This window comes from Lepisosteus oculatus, chromosome 25 (assembly GCF_040954835.1).
Source record: "Lepisosteus oculatus isolate fLepOcu1 chromosome 25, fLepOcu1.hap2, whole genome shotgun sequence".
NCBI lineage: Eukaryota > Metazoa > Chordata > Actinopteri > Semionotiformes > Lepisosteidae > Lepisosteus > Lepisosteus oculatus.
The window spans coordinates 9,902,248-9,921,030 of NC_090720.1; the positions used below are offsets into that span (position 1 = coordinate 9,902,248).

The 18,783-nt window shown below is 46.7% G+C and overlaps 1 protein-coding gene across 1 annotated transcript in view; it reads right to left on the minus strand.

Annotated features, from left to right (window-relative positions):
• Positions 1-18,783, minus strand: part of efhd2 (EF-hand domain family, member D2) — a 46,690-nt gene that overhangs the window by 26,980 nt on the left and 927 nt on the right. The gene's annotated exons all lie outside the window — the stretch shown is intronic.

The following is an 18,783-nucleotide window of genomic DNA, read 5'->3' on the forward strand; positions in this document are numbered from 1 at the left end:
GGACAGCACTGTACTGGGATCACAGAGCACTGGGGGCAGCACGTTGTACTGGGATCACAGAGCACTGGGGGCAGCACGTTGTACTGGGATCACAGAGCACTGGGGGCAGCACTCTGTACTGGGATCACAGAGCACTGGGGGCAGCACACCCTACTGGGATCACAGAGCACTGGGGGCAGGACACAGTGCACTGGGGGGCACAGAACACAGTGCTGGTAAACTGGTCTATTTCCAAATAGATCAGCAGATCCGCTTTCTAGTGATATCGTGTCCACAGTACATTGTGGGGCAAAAAGCCTCCTCTCATGGGGAACATATCCATGACCTACAGTACAATGACTACTCCTAGAAAATCACTGGTGAAATGGCAATTCTGTCACATCGCCAGCTGTCAAGAGCCTCTTTGTCTCCACACAGCTCCTTCCTCAGGCTTCCTCCAGCCTTAAGGTAAGAGGAAATTACCAGTTGCTAGGTTACAGACAGCCAGACATGGGATGGGAACATGTTTGTGGTTGGCAAGATCCTCGCGACAACATTAACACACCAACAAACACGTGCATCATTAGAGAAATTTAGCAACATCGTACAAACCCAGACCTGAGGCTGAAACTGTCACACACAAAAAAAAGATGAGCGTATCTTTCATCAGTGATGGGAGTACTCTAGCCTGTCCTACAGCATTTGCGACAATATTACTCTTTAAGATAAATATCCTCAATTCCACCCTGGTCTATATATCACTCTAAGGCAGCAAATATCAGAGGACTCAACGTGAAAGTAAAGCAGATGCGTTTTACCCAATGTTCACAACCAAGTTGCAGTTTTTACTGCGCAAATCAGTGAGTCTGAGTGTTAAAGATTTGGAACTGGAAATATCCAGGCGCAAATGTGATATGAGCTGCTCTTGAAGAAAACGGTGCCGCTTGGTTTTGTACTGGGTGTGGTGCAGCAGGGGAGGGAAATCGCGTCTGGAAAGACAGAAATACCTGACTTTCCCCTCAATAACCGAAAAAGGTATAGGTCAATTTTTCTAGGAGTAGGCGAATTGCAAACAAAATCCATTGTGAGCGTTTCGTGCATGTTTCAGCGAATTCTATACAGTATATTCGCAATGCATAAACTCTGGTGGTTGCGTATTAATGATAATTTATTATAAAAAGGCACAGAACAATTTTCATCATTGTTAATTGCATTTGTTAAAACAAGTTGGTAAAAAGACCAGAAAGCAAGTATATATAGTGGGCCGTGTATATTTATATATTCATTTTCTCATGTAATAGTGTCTTTTGGGGCTGAACAAGCGGCATTCGTGAGTTAACGGACACCTCCCCTATTAGTCTGTCAAACCGAGGGTTTAATACATCGGTCCTGTTTGAGCACTGTTTCTCTGTCTGTTGCGCTATAGTTCCTGCAGGAACCGTCTCTCCAGCGTCAACCCTGCCGCGACTCTGTCCTGCCAGCGTGAATGAAGCCCGTTTAAAAAGGGCTCCTGCAGCGACGCCATCATGAACGGCTCGCAACGGACACGGGGTGCGCGCAACTCTTTCCTCACGTAGCACTGCAGGAGGAAGGCGAGGCAGAACTGCACAAGAAACAGGAGCGGTTTCTAAAGCCTGCTGCGATTTCATCCATTTTTGAACCTCCGACTTGTGTACAAAAAAAAAAACACTACAATACTCTATCCAGCGGAGTGAATACTGTTCTACCAGAATAAAAACCAGTAGGTCTCCGATTATAAGAAGTGGATAAATGGGTGTAAAGTGGGATAAATAAGTCCATCATATTAAATAAAGCAGCCAGTTTTATTCAAGGCAACTTCCAGCATTGAGTCAAAATAGTACCGAATTATCCAATAGATTCATTGAAGCAACATCCCTAAGTGAATTAAAGATTGTTTTGGTCACTCGTAAGAAGGATGTACTGTAAGTGTTTTCAGGTTTAAAAAAAGCTTTTCTTTGACCACCAGACCTCCTAACGTCCTTGGTTTCTGAGAAGACCACCCACTTTTACCATATCCTAGTAGAGAACGGGGGGATTCATAAGCCCTGCTCCTGTCAAGCGTATCAGACCAACACACTGGTGCTCCAAAATGATGGCAATATAAAAAAAAAGGAAGGAGAGAAGCAGACAAATCGCGCTGCGCCTTTTTTTGAATTCACGTCAAAGAAGAAATAAAACACCAACCATGAGGACTTGTCAAAGCCAAATCCAGACAGCTTTACTGAACTCTGATAATTGGAACTCCAGCAGCAGTCAAGGCCTCTGAATATCTGACACTTGTGCAGCACGTGGGTCAGAGAGGGGCCGTAGCTCTGCAACAAAGCCCAGTGCAAACAGCAGCATCCGGCCAGATGTGTGGGAGGGGCACATCAGGTTCATGGGAAACTTGGAAGCAATGTCTCCTTGGGCAGTCCTTAAAGGAGCAATATTGGCCACAAAGATCCAGGTGCAGGAGCTATTTCTGTTTCTGTGCAAGACCTCTGGGCTGCTGGTTATTCAGATTGAAAAAGTACAAACATGTCAGCAACAAAAATCGATTACATTGTAGTAGCAATGCAGTTTCACACCCTAAATAGGCTCTATTTACTGTAAATACAGTAGATTTCATACGACCATAGTATGAGACTGGTGAACAGCAGAGTAAGTGTAAGAAGGCAGCCTGTGAACCCACCCCCCCAAAAAAACTACTCATTCGTAGACAGAATTTACATAATCATGCAGCGTGAATGGTCTTACTAGAGTTCCGGTCATTCACTTTCTGCAGTGTTAAGAGAAAACCCTATTCATTCACACATTTCGGGAACAAAGACTGCACTGAGAGGTCAAAAATGCGAAAAGCATTATTTTATCTGCAACTTAAACGCTCATAACTGAGAACAGCAATTCTCCTTGTTGTTGGTCCCAAGAAAGACAAAGTAAAGTGGACCTCAGATTGCTGGTTTCTTCTAGGCTGTCTGACTACAAAACACTCCTCTGGTTGAAAATTAACCAAGAAGAGCTTTGCCGAATTCCCTTTTCTTATCACAGGCTTCCGCTGTTAATATTTAATCTTGCAGACAGCAGTCTATCTGAGAACGTGATAGTTATACTGTATCTTGTGTTCATTCTCATGAGATTCCACTGGGTGCTCCAGTCTCCTCCCACAGTCCAAAGACGTACTAGTTTGTTAGTTCGGCTTCTGGGAAAATTAGGCCTGAGTGTGTATGTCTCTGTGTGTGCCCTGCGATGTAATACTTTCCCAGTGCTTTCAGAGTAAAGTGGACCAGCAAGCGTTTTCAACACTAAACAGCATGCATCTCATAGGAAACAACCATGACAGCTGTGCATCATTCATTAATGGGTTAAATAGGTATTTCAACTACAAAAATGCCAAGATGCGAATTGGGCCACACAGTTTAGGCTGCTAAGTGAGACTTTCCTCTCTTCCGCTGCAACGGTTTTGCTTTTCAAAGCTATAACTCCCTTAAAAAACGACGTGAGCTTTGCCTTGCCAGCTGTAGTTCCAATATGACAATGAGATCAGGACGCCTTTCTGCCAAACCGACACAAAACTGCACATCTTCAGAGCGTGGGTCGGTTTGCAAAGTGGGCGAATCGTTTTCAATTCCAGTTTCACCCACTGCTGCTAGGCCCCCTTATCCAATCAGAGAGGATTACAACACGTATGACTGGTAAGTGCCTTTTAAGCATCCGGATTAGGTAATGGGGCAGCTATAGATAGCGACATCTGAAAGTGCTGTTATTTTTAGATCACAGTTAAAAGGTTTTCCAGTGAATCGCAGAGGGAGAGAGCCCCCAGCGACCCAGCAGCCGGTGAATTTGATTTTCTCCCACGCTGTGTGACCTCCTCATGAGAGCAAATGAACAGTATGAACGACAGGAGGCCAATCCAGCCATCGGACCCATTCCTAGTCAGATCAAAACCTCGATCATGTCTCAATAGGACTGCCTGCCTCTCTCATGGGATACACACATTTCTGCACCAGATAATTTACACTAAAAAAAAATCAGGAATAAGGAGATTGAATGAAGAAGTAATCCCAAATGATTTAATAATTCCTTACACTTATATAGCGCTTTTCTGGACACTCCACTCAAAGCGCTTAACAGGTAATGGGGATCCCCTCCACCACCACCAGTGTGCAGCCCCACCTGGATGATGCAACGGCAGCCAGTGTGCACCAGTACACTCTCTGAGAGCAGAGTGATGAAGCCACTTTTTGGGGATTATCAGGAGGCCATGATTGGAAAAAGCCAATGGGAAATTTGGCCAGGATACTGGGGTTACTTTTTTCAAGAAACGCCCTGGGATTTTTTTTAATGACCTTGGTTTTTTATGTCTTATCCGAAGGAAGGTGCCTTTTTACGGCGTAGTGTCCCCATCAGTATACTGGGGTACCCAAAAAAAGCAGGGTGAGCATTCCCTACTAACACCTCTTCCAGCAGCAACCTTTTTCCCAGGAGGTCTCCCATCCAGGTACTGACCAGGCTCACACCTGCTGAGCTTCAGTGGGCTGCCAGTTGTGAGATTATCCTGCGGTCTACATGGGTCCTAATGCCCCAGTATAGTGATGGGGACACTATACTGTAAAAGGGCGCCGTCCTTCGGATGAGACGTAAAACCGAGGTCCTGACTCTCTGTGGAGTAACTGCGGAGTCCTGGCCAAATTTCCCATTGGCCCTTACCAATCACAGCCACCTAATAACCCCCATCTCTGACTGGCTTCATCACTCTGCTCTCCTCCTCCCCACTGAGAGCTGGTGTGTGGCGAGTGTACTGGTGCATCATCCAGGTGGGGGCTGCACACTGGTGGTGGTGGAGGGGAGTCCCCATTACCTGTAAAGCGCTTTGAGTGGAGTGTCCAGAAAAGCGCTATATAAGTGTAAGCAATTATTATTAATTAACAAACACTGGCTTCTAGACTGAGGCAACGCATTATTTTTTATTATTATTAATAATCAGGGACTCACCCGAAAGCACTACTAAAAAAGAATTAAAAACACTCTATGGCACCCAGAATGGTATTGCTTTTTTTAGGCGTTACAAAGTGAGAACAGCCAGAGCAGAGAGAAGCTCACAGGTTTTCTTCACGGTGGGTAAGAAATGCAGTGTGAAAACCCAGAGGCTTTGCAGCACTTTTCTCCAAGGAGGAGGCAAAGGGAACGGGGGGGTAAACGTTAGGGCCATCGTCCCAGTGCCTTCTTCCTTGCAGTCAAGACGTTTCGGAAGGAGAGGGTTAATTACAGGCGGCTCATTCCCGGTGAGGATAACAATATCCAAACATGTGATGGCTCCGCGGGGCCACGGAACAGGCAGAGCTGGTGAAGAGGGCCGAGGAAAGGCTAATTAAATGCTAATTAAATCATCATACTCCCATCGGGGCAGAGGAAACACTCAGCAGTCTTCTAAGGCGCACAAGATGAAAACAAGACAGAGAAGGCTTCTATTTTTCCCTCCTCTTCGCTGGAAAACACAGCTCACAACATTCTTCCAGATGAATTTCTGCGTGCAGTGTAGGTTAAACGATTATTTTTTTAAAGTTACAGACTTATGGACAACGGTCTTCTCCTTTGTGAAGGGAAATGGATTTTTTTAGGTTTTTTTTTCTTTCCTTACTGCAGTGGTAGGAAATGATCGGACACCGTCTTCACACAACTCCAATATATTAAATCGGAACAGAGCTCCGCAGGAAGAGGGCTTAAGGCATGCCGTCCCACTGGAATTCATCCAAATGAGTGTACACAGCTATGTTTTCTGAATGCAATCTTCACTCTCACGTTTCATACCCGAGTATGAAACACTCCCGTCTTCAATACATTGAATGCACCCGTGTACAAACTGCACACTTCTGGAAAATGCTGAAGGCAACAGAATAAATGCATGAAACTCCAAATGTAGAAACAATATGGTAAAGTATTAGTTATTAAAACATCTTTGAAAGTAAAGGAACGCAGATAGAAGGGGATACATTGTCAACGTATAACACTTGTGTTTAACTCTACCCGGAGGTGTGGAGAATTCATTTTGACTCAGCATTGACAAATGCGGCCCTGTTTCTCATCTGCATGACTTTTTTTGTACCATCGAATGTGCAATACAAAAAATCAACAACAAACGACGCACCGCTTCCTAAATATAAGAAGCCCGCAGACCAGCCCTTTCCAAGGTCAGGAAAACGACTGGAACTGGAGCACCGTGTGAAGCAGCTGTATCAAAGCGCTTACTATCCTCGCCTTCTGCCAAACCAACTCGCACCTCGTTACCGTCCCGTAGCGCTTGAAATCCGCAAGTCACACAGAGAGCAGCACAGCGCTGTCCTGCTTTCCCCTGCGACCGGCAGGGAGCGGCGGTTTTCTCGAGAAAGGGACAGCCATCGCGAAATGTCAGCGCTCGGCGCTTAAGTCCTCTTCTCCTTCTGGGGGCAATTTAAAGAAGACTGAAAATCGTTGTCATCTCCATAGCTTGCTACACAATCACGAGAGGCGGCGCTGATGACCTTAGGGATAACCTTAGCAGCAATATTCTTACAAGAATGCACAAGGAAGTGAAGAAATAATGCAAAGCAATACTGCGAAGAGAAACACTGTGATCGGACAACGGCGCAGTTGGTCTCTTGGCGGTATATATTCATGACGCGCCCAGCGCTTGGTTTAAATGACCAGGTTGCCTTCCCACCCTACTCAGAGAAATGCAATAAAAGATCAAGGCCTGGACTTGAACGCGGCATTCAGAGCTGTTTTCAGGAGACGAGGAAACACTGCAGTCAGATTCCGGGCGCTCTCTGGCAGTTTGAATCGCCTCTGACGGCGGACGGGTGGGAACGCACAGCCGCTCCAACCTGAACTCGTTTGCCAGCTCCGCCTTTCGGACTTGGCAGCCTCTTGCCAGACGCCTGCCAAAGGGTTTTCTCGGCTCCCCCAAATTTAACGCGCAGTGACAAACATGATTATCTGAACCGCATCCAGGCTTAGCCAAAAGGGAGGGTTTCCCGTATTCCCGTAGCTGTGTACAGGCCAGGCGCCAGACCAAGGAAAGCGCTGGTTCTCAATCGCTTAAACTTTAAGCAATATCATTTTGTCACCCGGCAGCCGCGATGGTAGGTAATCGCAAGGCTCTGCAGACTCAGTCGTTCCCTGGCGCACCAGGGTGCTTTTCGTACGCGAATAAAACACCGTCGATACAAACAGCGCAAAATCGCAATTCCTGCGACGGAACATCTCACGCAGTAGGGTTTTGGTTCTTTGAAAGCCAGGTTTGTAATTTGACGTTGAAGGGAAAAAAAAAAACAAGCGTCGAGCCCGACACATACCGTGCCTTCGCCGTCTCCCGTGCAAAGCAGGCGAGAGGCATCATTTCTAAAGAATGAAGGGAGTGGAAGCCCTTTAATTGTCACAATTAAAAAAAGATTCATTGCCTCAATTAGCGCCTCAACAGCAAAGAGAACACAAGGACGGCTTGATGCGCACAGAACACAGCAAATCGCACAGCGTTTCTTCCTTGGGCAACCAAACGGGTAGCCTGCATCTCTGATTAATCCTATACAATCAAGCTGGTTGTTGTGGTCAAATAACGACTTATTGAGGATATTATTGTCTGGGGGAGTGGGAGGCGTGGAAGTTAGCACCTGACCTCAGTTTTTTTTTTCCTTCGGGAAACCCTTTTGCCTTACACTTCTTCCACTGGTATCGAAACCCTGTTCACGCAGAGTAGGACATCTTTAAAAAGGGTGGAGAATTGTCCAATAAGGTAGATCTGCCTCTTGAGTTCTGAAAACCTGGTTTCTAGTGTAGCTAGTGATGAAACTCACACCCTCGTGGCCGCAAGTTTGTCAACGAATATAATCAATCATCAAAAAACAACTTTTTATCATCAAAAAACAAAGCAGGAAATGGCTCTTCCTGATATTCACAGCCCTGCATGTAAGGTCTGTTACTAACTGAGACTAATCAGTTCATCTTCAATCAGGGATCAGACATCAAATATCATTCAATATCAGCGCAGACACACATTTGGATTTTTTTTTTTCATTTCAAAAGCCTTTAAAGATGGCAATCAAATTCAAATGCATTTCTCAAGAAGCCATGCCCGGATCTCACAGCGATTTTGACAACTTCCAAGGAGACTTGGATATGCTGATACCACACCTCTTGTATCCACTTCAGATTAGGTCTTACTTTGCAAAATATTTTTTAAATCCCAGACGGCAGACGTCGCCTCATTCATCTGTGTCTGCATGAACTGGTTTCACTGCTGCCTCGTCAACAAGAAAGGATTGTTTCCTTATTAAAACATTAACCAATTCCAAAACCTCTGCATGGTCAGCCACACTAGAGCAGGCTGGGATAATAAACACGGAGTCTGGAGGAGCACTGTAATCGAACCGCTTCAGGGGTACTGGCATTCCGACAGTCAACTCTGAAGGGTTAACTTGTCGTGTAAGTACATTTATTTTTAACAGCCCTCGCTAAATCAAATTACCAGCACAAAAAGTAGAAGTTTAATATAAATGTGCAGAAGATGTGGTTCGTGGTACAGATGCAATCAGGAAGTCATGGCCTGCATGTCATAAAATAGTACAAATGCATGTAAATCTGTCCTAACAGAATTAGATGTCATCTCACCCCAGCATGTACTGCACAGCTAATTAAAGACAGACAAAATGAGCCAAGCTCTGCGCTTGATGTGTGGCCCAGACTGTTAGCAAGGGCTCACTGCAGAGAAGATAAGACCATGGCCAACTGCAACAGACAAGCGACAGGAGCAGCAGCTTATTGACAGCGTGATTCAGTTATTTCTCAGCAGTTGGGACAAAATGGTGCTGAGAGGCAGGCTGGCAGAGATAAAGGCTTGGAGAGTGCAAAAAGACAGTCCTGTGATCAAAGAATAAGCAGGAGGAATGGCTCACACCTAAACATCACCAGCAGGGTGCAATCCAGAAAAGTACAATCCAGAATCCAGTACTAAGACATGCAGTAGTTGTACATTCTCTACATGTTTCCTGTACATTCTTAATTCCAAAGCAGAGGATGGTTTGTGGAATGTGTTTGGCAAGTGTGAGGAAAAGCACGGACCTATGTAAGGAAATGTCTTGGAATTCCCCGAAAAAGAAGCGCTCTGCAGCTGTGATGGAGCCATTGTACCCTTCGGGAAAGCACCCATCTCGCACTGCTCCAGCCAATGATCTGCTGGATAAATAGGACTCCGTGCTGCCCATGTAAACGAGAACTAGCTCTCAGTCGACTTAAATTCAAGAGTGTAAAAACAAATCACGACAAAGATTATACAATACAGGCTGACGGGCCCGACACGCATTTAAAATATTCAGGATGTCAACCTGAATTCACTCAAGTGTTCCAGTTAAACGGTTACCTTAGCTTACCCACTGAGAAACACTGTTAAAGTGATAGCCTTCTCCTTCATAATTAAAAAGAACCCTAATGAGGTAACCCCAGAAATTGCAGAAAAGAAACATTTTAGGCTCGGGGAAGGTATCTGAAGATGGCCCCAGTTTGCACACAAGAGCAAACCACTGCAATGCTGCACCCACGATTCAGCTCCAGCTATCTGTTGGAGCTTTACTAACAAGCATGAGGAACCCAGCTGTCTTTATTAATTCCTAATTAAAATTCATCGTCAAATCAGGGCCGTTCGCCATTCTGTCACCTAAACCACACTGCTTAATAAGGCTTGTGCTGAGCTCAAGCTCCTTGGCCACCTAAATTCACGCCTTTTCTCCAGCGTTCAACAATAGAGTCTCTGCTTGGTGTTCTCCCTACTGAAATTAAGACTACACAACGTATCATCCTGTTCTGCCTCCGCCATGCTGGTTCAGTCTCTGTAGTATCTATTTCAAAAGTCTTTTACTGCTCTATGAACAAGGCCCTCCCAAACATAACAGAGATATGATACAGAAAAAAAATCATTTCTGCTACCAATTCTGGTCACATTACTTTTTTGCTATGGAACTGCTCTTTTTTAATAAATAAAAAAAATCCTCATTCATGGATCTTCTAATTTCGGATGCGGGGTCGTGTGTGGATACAGAAAAAAATCTGTCATCCCAGCTCCCAGAAATATCCCACTTCGCCTGGAACAAACAAAAATCAGGAAAGGCTGTTTTTCGCAGAAGCTTCCCAGTCAGGTGACCCAAAAGAACTTCAGTTAATACTTCTGGATGGTTCTGAAGAAATCATTCAGTACTGTGGGCTACCTCAAAATCCAAACTCGGCGTGCCAGTGTTCACCCAACACCCTCAGATGGATTAAAATGAAAAATAGTGGAAAGGACCTTGCTATTGCTCTGAGAGCAGAATCTTAACTTCACACAAGGGCTTGTGAAGTACTACAAAGCTCAGTTCCTACTCAGCAGAGCTGTCACTCCTTCTACAGTCCTAGACATGGGCTTTGCTCACAAGAGTCTTGAAAATACGAGGTCTGTCTTTTAGGGAATTTCCCAAGTATCAGCATCTGAATCTTTTGTGCCGTCAAGCCCTGGTTTAAGGCTTACATGCGTGTGCTGGCTTTTGAGGTATGATCTTGTAAACTGCCTTGAAGTCAAATCCAAATCAAGGCGCTATATAGATGTGCACTGCAAGTTAGAAGTGCTTCTGCACTAGGAGTGCTCACCGCAGCCCAGACAGCTGCTGGATCACACGCAGCAGTTGCTAAGCTACAACGGAACAGGCCCGCTAAGAGAAAGGGGGAAAACATTTGAATTCACTCCCTGCAGAAACACAGCCAAGCTAGTCTCTCATTCCGTTCCAGAGAAAAGAACTTGGCCTCTGAGCGCGGGGCAAATGACAAGCTTGGTTAAAGATGCTGAGCACGAGAAACAAACACTCATAAAAGACCGTTGGCTTTAACTGCACTGGGAGCCCGTTTCCCAGCTCTGAGGTGTCGGCAGCCCCCTTGGTTGTAGCGGATTCCAGCTGTCTGGCCGGAAGTCAAAAAGCAGCTCCCTGTCCCATCCCTCTGTCCAATCCTGCTGGCCCTCGCTCACTGCGGTCTTTCATTCACTGCCTGGATACACTCTACACTACCGCCTTAGGAAAACTGCCTTTAACTTTCCCCTGAACTGGGATGGGACCCCCCGGGAACACGGTCTTAAAAGACACATGCATGGTAACATAAGCTGAAGTTTCGACTGCCATTCCACATTTCTGTTCAGACAGCGCAACCGGAAAGACAGCTGGGTGTTCCGGGGTACAGCCGAAAACACGTCAAACTCTAAAAACCTAGAACTGCAAGTTTCAACACCCCTTTACAACTGCCCCAAAGAAAATGGGTGGGAAACACGACCCAAACCCAGATAATGCAGGGCGGGGCGGTGTGGTGTGGTGGCTCTGTGGCTCAGGATCTGCGCCTGTGGCTGGAAGGTTGCCGGTTCGTATCCCGCCGCCTGCAGAGGAATCCTACTGCGTTGGGCCCCTGAGCAAGGCCCTTAACCCCAGCTGCTCCAGGGGTGCTGTATAAATGGCTGACCCTGCGCTCTGACCCCCAACTTCTCTCCCTGTCTGTGTGTCTCGTGGAGAGCAAGCTGGGGTCTGCGAAAAGACAAAATTCCTAATGCAAGAAATTGTATAGGGCCATCAAAGTGATCTCATCTTAAATGCAAGACGCTGAGCGAGGGTGTGTTCACATGTGGTTTGCGCGAGCGAGTGTTTTTCTAGCTGGGTTGTGGTTCACTTAGGTCGAAGGCACCACGGTTTCACAGAACCGACTGGGGACCTCTGTTCTCAGAGGAGGGGTCAGTCCGCGGGAACAAAAGAAAAGAGCTGAGCGGGGCTGATCTGGGGCGAGGGGACACGCCGATCCCCGACTCTTCTCTGCGCCGATCAGCTTGGGCAACGATGCGGACGTGCTTTTCGACTGCTGCACCAGGTGCGCCAAAGCGCCTAACTAACACCTAACACCTTCAGCTTCTCAAAAAAAACCAACGCCCTTCCCCACACACGCCCTGCGGCAAAGGACCACATTCAGCACAACCACCGTTCGTGTGTGCGTGTCGGGCGAGAGCAAGTCGGGCCCATGAAGCCGTTAGGACTGTTACAGGTTGTGTGTTGTTACACTTAGGAAAATAATTTATTAGTAAGACCCAATCTTATCCTACTGGTTGGCCACCTCAGTCCCAAGTTGCACTGGGCTATGGAGAACCTGCGTGGACCTGTCCCGAAACATTCTGCAGAATCTGCGTGACCCACGCTCTTCCTCAGGGGATGAGGGGCGGTATGGTGATGTGGGATCTTATGTTTGTCCAAGAGGAACCAACAGTGCACAGCAGAAACTGAATCTTGACCCCTCCTTCTTTCTATCTGATGTGTGCGTGCCTTTACTGGCAAAACAGCACAACGTCTTCCTTCAGCTTTATACACTTTCCTCTGATGATTTTACATAAAAGTAGCCTCTTCTCCGGTCACCGTTATTTGATATTGTACTGCACAGCAGTCTGAAGCATTTCCAGCCTTTAATGTCATTTTTTTCCCCCTGTCAAAATATATCAATGTTCCACAGCGGACACAAACTGGGACTACGATTCTGAGCTGCCAATTCTGTGCTCATTATTTAGTCTCATCTTTGTTTAGGCTACAGGGATTCTGGTCTAGTCGTGCATTATGACTGAAGCCTCCTGCCTCTCTCTCTCAGGCTTAAAGCACTCTAATGGAGAGATATTGAGTGGTCTAATCCCAGACAGATGCAGACAGCAGTGCAAAGATGGAAAAACGACTGGATCTTGTTGCTTTTGCTTAAAAGGACCCACTGCTAGATGCACAACCCAGCTTTACTGCGAGAGAATCTACCGTTTGACCTCCAGGCTGCAGAGAGTCCAGAGTTCCACATCGCACCCGGGCCGACGCCAACGATCGCATATGAATTCTGCGCCGCCTTCTGGCCCCGAGGCCAGGCATCCAGGAAAGAGTACACCACGTCGCTCCCCAAATTGCGATAGAAAAAAAATTTCTATAAAAAAAACTATTTCACAAAACAACTTTCACAATACACAGTACACCCTCTAACCACTTAAAAATCTCATATAAATTTTTTAAAAAAAACTTTCTAAATGAGGTGATTTCCATTATCAATCGGTGCCCAGTGGTGCTGAGCTGCTGTCCCTGCCGGTTCCCTGTCCTGGCTCTGAAACCGCGGTTGTCCAGTCGTCCGCAGTGCTCCCAGAGAAATAACCACCCTGCAGTCACGTCAAGGTAACAGGCTCAGGATAACTACCCGCCCTCTATTCAACTTTCTCAGGCGCTGCATGTTAACCCAGGGATGGAAACCAAACTCTGATTGCATTGCAGCTTTGACCTACTTCAGCCTCCGCAAGCTGCAGAGTCTCATCCAATAGCAAAACTAGACAGTTCGTGTCCCATTAGTTTCTTTATGGAACGAGTGTACAGTATGGTAATCATATAAGAACAATCTGTGCAAAAGCTGTCACATTGTAAAGGGGAAGTATTTTCACATTACATGCACATCAGGTCTCTCTGCATGTCATCCTTTCTTAATCTGTCAGGGCTGTGTTTCAAGCACACCCTCAATTGTTTTGCTTTCTTTTTGAGTGCCAGGGTGGGGGGGACTGTCAGTGCAAATCTTGGGTAAATGTTTGACTACAAATCTTTTAGAGCCTTTTGTGCAGCAGTCCACAAGCTGCAGAAGAATAACCAGAGGCAACTGCCAAGCTGCAAAGTCAAAAGGAAGAAGAAGAAAAAACACTTTGAGGTGTGAAGCCTCTTTAGACATGTGGGGTAAAAGAGAACAAGAAGACCAGGTGAAACATGAAAACCAAAACTGGGCTAAAGAGACAGAAATCTGAGCAAAGGAAAGCTAAAATGCTGAAATCTGTAAATTACAAACTTGAGATTTTGGAAGTAGTAAGAAGATTTAGAGCTCAGGGAAGGAGTGAACCAAGATCAAGGATAATTGTCTTTCTAGCCTGGTCACTGTTAAAGCACAAAGCCACAGAGGTCAATAGAGTCACAGCCAGGAGAGGTGAGATGGGGAGCTACTGGCTTGGAGAGATCACTGACCCTCACTGTTTCAGCGCATTTCAGAGGCGGCCCCTTCTAGACAAGGGCCCTCGATTTCAGAAACAAACCATGAACATGCCTTTCTGGAATATTCTTTCAGCCAACAATGGGGCTCCCCTGTCCAGAACTGGACAAAGGTTTGAGGTGAAACGCTACAATCGGACATTTCAAAGGAAGCTCGCTGTTTCTGCCGTTGACGGTTTGTGTACCGTTCTGAGGGGTTTCTGTACAGTATGTCTTGGATGACATGGTTTTTAAAGTGAGCGAGTAGGTCTTTCTCCTGCAAAAGAATAAACTGTTCAAACAATTGTACGGTGCAACCTATGTACTATAGAGCACTGAAAAATTCAGCACATATGTAATCATATGACTACATTTCAGGCTATCTGGATGCCATTCATGAATTATTTTAATTTGGATGTGATGCATACCTCACCATTTATTACTGTTATGTGTCATTTTTCCCAAACCTGTATAGACTGGCTCCCCTCTTCCTCTTCCTTTTAGTTTTGCCCTTTATCGCATTGCAGGCCTGACCTATTCTACAAAGGAACAAGTAACAGGTTTATTCCATGCTGAAAAGAGAAGAAAGAAAACACACAGTTTCGGCCGTGGAGCCTGACCTATTCTAGCTTGTTCTGTTATTTTGCGATCTGCACAGTATGTTTCTCAATACAGTCTATTTTGTTGCGTTAATGTCCTTTGTGCAGTTTTCGTGTATGTTTTGTGCATTCAATTAAAAGAAACACATACAAGTGCTTGGCGATCGTTGTCAGTGGTGTCTCCCTTCATGCATCATGGACATAATCGATGGTGTGTGCTTGCTTACAGATGTACTTCATGTCTTCACGGCACAGCTTTTACAGAGCAATACTTTTTTTTTCCCCCAACAGAGCAATTCACATTCCGAGCATCCTTTGGCCTCACCAAGAACATTTATTTCTGCTTTGAGAAGCACAAGAGGAAACAAAAGCGCATTTCTAATCAAACCACGTTCGAGACCCAGGTTTAATTGCAGTGACTCCCAGTGGCCCACAGGCAGCAGCAACAACTCTGGGAAAGGACACCAACTGGCCTGCAACAGAAAATCTCAGGGTGTGGGCTGGCCAGTGATGGGACAGTTTTACGATCCGTGTTCCACCCTTATCTGTCAGCGATTTACAGCAGGGGCCTTACAGCACCTGGCCAATTACAGAGCAACATCACCTACAGGATTGATCCTGGCTCACTAGGCAGCAGTCACTGTACTGTAGGTGCAAACCACTCCAAAATCTAAAATAGAACAGCTACTAGTGTTGCCCAGCATCCCAGACTGACCGCAAAGCTACAACAGGCTGCCAGGTTAAAGACGGGCAACGCATAGATGTCACCAGAGCCCCGGTGTTACTGTACGGTACTTATGAGCCCTGCACCAAGTCGTTTTCAAGATAAAAAAAAATTTAAATGTTGAAATCACAAGGGAAAGCTGGTCCTCAGCATGAGTGTGTGCTGCGTCTGTGCTTGTGCGTCTCCCCTGCAGTGGGCTGTTGTCCCTAGCACACTGGGTGCACCCCGGCGCATTCCCCTTGTTTTCCAGGAGAGGCACCGGCTCCCCAGCGACACCGCACCGGAAGAAGCCCGTTAGAAAATGGATGGATGGGACAGGAAGACATTCGATGCTTCAATACATTTCTATTGTGTTCCCTAAAGGTAAATAGAGTGTCCCGCGGGACGTCCGCGTTGATATCCTTACACTGGGCCTCGGGGTTCCAAACGGACCTCAAAGGTGACAGGAAAACATGGAGTTTATCGGCGTCATGAGGGGTTAAATAAAAAGAACTTGGGCGATGGGTTACCAAGCGTGATGTCACAGACGAAGCGTGGTTAGTATTTGGAGAGGAGACATTAAACACAAGGACCATTAATCTGGCAGGAAGGTGACATTCTACCTTCTCCACTACCTTATAAATAACAGCTCTGCGCATTGCAGCGAAGGATCAGGCTCTGTGTGAGATGCCTTTTTTGGAGTAGAACAGATTGGTTTTGTCCCCTTATGATGACTCATTAAGTTGACTGATGCCTTTAATCTCAAGTGATTTACATTAGTTCCCAGTAAGACGGCCGAGAATTTAACCGTGGGTCTCTCGACAACACTTCCAGGAGTAAGGCACGACAGCAGCGAGCCACAGCGCTCTGGGATTTGAACCTGCAACCTTCCAGTTACAAGACCAGAGATCCAACTTGTACTGCAAAGGTTGAAGGTCCTCTGGTCCTTATGGGAAAGGCTGGGGTGTTTAAATGAATTCCATCCCCTCATTTTTTGAGGGTCAATTTTTTTTTTATTCCTGGCACGCCTCCCGTCTCCAGACCACCCTACTGAAAAGGCGGATCTTTAATCACAGCAGGATTCCTCCGGCTGAAGAAAAAAAAATGAAATGAAACCCGACTTCTCATCGGGAGCCAGTTTTTCTTGATCAGTGAGCTTTGCATGTCAAATCACCCGAGCAAAACGAACGTCAAGGACCTTCAGGAGCACAAACAGTGCAGATGATACTCGCCGATTCTCTTTTCTCAAGCCTCACGGCCTCAGATCTGGGGACTGCCTGTGTCTGGCACCCTAACTCCTCAGTGAATGGGGTACCTCTCTGGACCCCGAGCATAAAGAAGGCCCTGTGTGCCCAGCTAGCCCAGAGAGCAGGGCACATTCCCTTGGGCAGAGAGAATAACACGACCCCCCCTTACACTGCAGAGAGGGAAGTAAGGACCTGCTTGTCAGGCAGGCTGTCTGACTGCGGACAAAGAGCATCTGTTCGCCGGGCATCTGGAGCACAAGCTTGTTTTCCGGACGCCGTTTGGGACTCAAACCCATTGGCGAACGCCAGAGCCTAGCAGCAATTTCTTCCCAGGAATTTTAATTGGGACCCGTGTTGTGTAACTGGCAAGCCCGGCCCGGTGCCTGGAGTGCACACGTTGGGTTGGACTCGGGAATGGGTCTGACGAAGAAAGGTGAAGCGTTTTCAAGTCTTCTCAAAAGGAATCTTAACGAAGGCAACGAGGAGGACAACCACCATAAAGTCGGGAAGTGAAAAAAACAAACAAAACAAGCACCAGATTTGATTTTAAAATACAGTGTTGATTACTGCTTGCTTACTGTATGTGCTGGTTTTATTTCTTAATCTTCTCAGAACTCGTCCTCTACAATGCAACACTTTTGCGACAGCACAGTGCCGCTTTGCTCTGGGTTCCTGAGGAAATGTGTCGTCTGCGAATTTTAATCCCGTATATGAGAGGAATTAACAGTTTACTCAAGGAAAGCAGTCTGAACAGGATGAGTGGGGGAAAATCGGAACAGATGTGCGATATCACACTCGACAGCGACACTGGAGGGCTCCCCGTTCCTCCGTCTCACAGACTCGGGGTCTGGAGGGCGAGGGTACAAGGTGGTGGCGTCAATGCTGAGAAAAACCGCTCCATGCGAAATAACGGACACTTAGATTAAGCCATGAAGCAGAAGCTTTTACTTCTGCAGTTTTAGCCACGACTCCGCTTACAGTGCGTGTCACGTCTGGCTGTTTCTGTCAGTAAGAGTTGGCAAAGGTAACAGTCATGTCAGCCTCCGCGGTTCCGGGTTTGAATGACGGCTGAGATGCTCGTCTGTGTACAGCTTCACCTGTGAGGCGAGGTCCCGCCGGGAGCCTTTTCAAGGTGACGGTTAACACAGTGGAGGGAATTCACTTCTTCCATTCCCGTCAGCCCTAACTCTCTGGGTTGCACGCCAAGCTAGAAGACCTGCAACACCTGTCTGACAGCACACAGTCACCCTTCTGCAAGACGATTTAAACACGTGCCTTAAGGCGATTTGAAGGGTCCTGGGTTAATAATTCCAGGCGGGACGTTGCTATTTGTACCCCCTGAGCAAGGTGTTTCCCCCACATTCCTCCAGCGAGAGCCCTGCTGTATAAACAGCTCCCTTTAATGTCAACACGCAGGTCCACTCGTCACTCTCAATGGCCCCTGACCGAAGCCCGTGCGGACCCACGCGTGTTCTATGACTGCCTCATGCTCGTTTCCTACTCGGCTTTGACTCATCATTTCCGCACGGCCTTGATTCATCATCACTCGCTTGGGCAATTGCGCATCTTCCAAAAAAAAAAAAGAGAGAAGAAAAACAGAAGTTTTACATTTCCTAACGAAATGTGTGCTAACACCCGCTCCACTGTTCAAGCGACGAGTTCCTGCACTCTCTTGACACATCCCACACAGTCACTGCCTGACGTTTATTGAGCGGTGTGCAACCGAGCACAGTTTTAACAAACTCCGAACGGGAAGGTCAGCGGTACCTGCCGGTTCCCACACCGGGCAAAGCTCAATTTTATTACCGTCACGTCGCGCCAGCGGCGATCAGTGTTGTAGAGGAGAGAGGGGTGGGGCAGGCACGTTGAAATGACTAAGAAAACGTGGAAACACCACTGCACACATCCGCAAGCGTTCACATTACAACCAACCCCACCAGCCACGCACTAAGGAACAGCCAGTGGAGTGCGCTTACACGCGTGGATCGACATGCACGGTTAGTCGATGCGTTAGTGCCCAAACCACATACAGGGAAACTAGATGTCCCCGAAATACTCGCCGGTAATCCTGGATAAGAATCGGGGTTTAAACACCCTGAGCGTCTGGCTAAATGTCCCCCAACTATAGCCGCTACTCAGCTAGTGCTCAGCGGTTCAGATAAGTTTTACCTTCAGCACAGGCGGTTTGATTGCTTAAACAAATGTGC